Genomic DNA, 2,459 nt, shown 5'->3' on the forward strand with positions numbered 1-2,459 from the left:
AAAAAAAAAAAAATACAAAAGCATGAAATGCATAGAACATTCACAGGTTATAATTCTGAGACCTGGTGATAGAGGTGGTCTTTTCAGCAGTTTAACTGGTGTATTTTATGACTTCAGGTTTAAGTAGGAGTCTGGGCCCATCCCGCTGGGAGTGTGGAGACTCCCATTTTTCCTGAAGTTGGAGAAGAAAGTGGCTGTGGGACTCAGAGTCTATGTTGAGTGGCCATGGAGCTAAGAGCTGGAGTGGGCTCCCTTCAGAGCGGGAGGCTCTGTGTTTACAGTCTTGCTAGCTGGAAGGAGAAGAGTGGATGCTTTTGGTGAGAAAGTTGAGGAGACAGCAACTATGAGAGTTGGCTGAGAAAGTACACGTCATGATACAGATGAAAGTACTGTCCTGACAATAAGCAATTACGAATTTTCCTGGCTTAATGCATGGGGAAAAAACCAATTCTATGTGATTTGTGTGTAATATCCAAACAGCTTCAGAGAAGGTGGTTAGAGGATAGATAAAAACTTTAAATATGGGACACACTGAAACGTGAAAAGCTGTGACCACCCTCATGGTAATTCCTCCCACTCTGCATTTCTAGTCTAATTACTTTTCTAATCTCTTGTGAAGGTTGACCCTCTCCCATGTGATCTCGTATGTAAGCCCTTGCAGACTCCAGCCTGTATTCATTCAGATAAGGCTGTTGCCTCAGCCTTCATCACGCAGCCTCCAGCCCTTAGTAGAGGTGCTCCTCTCTCCTTGGGGAAGGAAACTAATTCCTTTCCAAACTCTGTCCCCTCAACTTGGGCCTATACACAGGATTTCCTGACAGACACCAGGCTTCAGTTACCCATCTCACTTTGATTTCTCCCTTCTTTCACTTACAATCCCTAAGCTACTGTACTTCCCTTCTCTACTTATGGAGAGAAGTGGACAGTGTGAGCCTAAAACTCCATAGTGGAGAAGGGGAGACTAGTGAAGTTCTCTAGCATACATTCATCCATTCTCTTGGTCTAAGTTGGGAGGAGACTGGACAAAGTCTTCTCTGTTAAGGGAACCCGATTACAATCAGTGAATCTAAGACTTCATTTCTCCATTTTAACCATGTGTTGCAAAGACTGATCCATAACCCTGGAACTCTGCTATCAAATTCAGACTCATAATTGTCCTTGTTTATCTATTTTGGGCAATAGAAAATTGCTTCCCTAACACTGACCACCTTGTACATTTACATTTCACATTTAAAACAATTTTTAATGTTTTTTATTTATTTTTGAGAGACAGAGAGAGACAGCATGAACAGGGGAGGGTCAGAGAGAGAGAGGGAGACACAGAATCTGAAACAGGCTCCAGGTTCTGAACTAGCTGTCAGCACAGAGCCCAATGTGGGGCCCGAACCCACGAACTGTGAGATCATGACCTGAGCTGATGTCAGACACTTAACCAACTGAGCCACCCAGGAGCCCCACATTTCACATTAAAAAAAATTAATTAATTAGCTAATTAATTAATTTTTAATAATAGTTTATTGTCAAATTGGTTTCCATATAACACCCAGTGCTTCTCCCTAGAAGTCCTTCCACCATGACCATCATCCCCTTCCCTCCCCCCCTTCTATTCATAGTTTGTTTTTAGTATTCAAAAGTCTCTCATGATTTGTGTCCTTCCCTCTCCCCAGCTCTTTCCCCCTTCCTCTCCCTATGGTCCTCTGTTAGGTTTGTTCTGTTAGACCTATGCGTGCAAACATATGGTATCTGTCCTTCTCTGCCTGACTTATTTCACTTAGCATGACACCCTCAAGGTTCATCCACTTTGCTACAAACGGCCATATTTCATTTTTCCTCATTGCCGTGTAGTATTCCATTGTATATATATATATATATACCACCTCTTGATCCATTCATCAGTTGATGAACATTTAGGCTCTTTCCATGATTTGGCTATGTAGAAAGTGCTGCTAAGAACATTGGGGTACATGTGCTCCTATACATCAGCCCTTCTGTATCCTTTGGGCATATCCCTAGCAGTGCTATTGCTGTGTCATAGGGGAGTTAGATCGATAGTTTTTTGAGGAGCCTCACACTGTCTTCCAGAGTGGCTGCACCAGTTTACATTCCCAACAACAGGGTAGGAGGGTGCACGTTTCTCCACATCCTCACCAGCCTCTATATTCTCTTGATTTGTTCATTTTAGTGACTCTGATTGGTGTGAGGTGGTATCTCAGTGTGGTTTTGATTTGTATTTCCCTTATGATGAGTGACGCTGGCATCATTTCATGTGCCTGTTGGCCATCTGGATGTCCTCTTTGGAGAAGTGTCTGTTCAGGTCTTCTGCCCATTTCTTCACTGGATTATTCATTTTTTTGGGTATGGAGTTTAGTGAGCTCTTTGTATATTTTGGATACTAGCCCTTTATCTGATATGCCATTTGCCACTATCTTTTCCCATTCTGTTGGTTGCCTGTTAGTTTT

At 42.6% G+C, this 2,459-nt stretch overlaps 1 protein-coding gene across 1 annotated transcript in view; it reads left to right on the top strand.

Moving 5' to 3' along the window:
* ADGRG7 (adhesion G protein-coupled receptor G7) overlaps window positions 1–2,459 on the top strand; it is a 59,382-nt gene that overhangs the window by 14,878 nt on the left and 42,045 nt on the right. The gene's annotated exons all lie outside the window — the stretch shown is intronic.

This window comes from Suricata suricatta, chromosome 5, assembly GCF_006229205.1.
Source record: "Suricata suricatta isolate VVHF042 chromosome 5, meerkat_22Aug2017_6uvM2_HiC, whole genome shotgun sequence".
NCBI lineage: Eukaryota > Metazoa > Chordata > Mammalia > Carnivora > Herpestidae > Suricata > Suricata suricatta.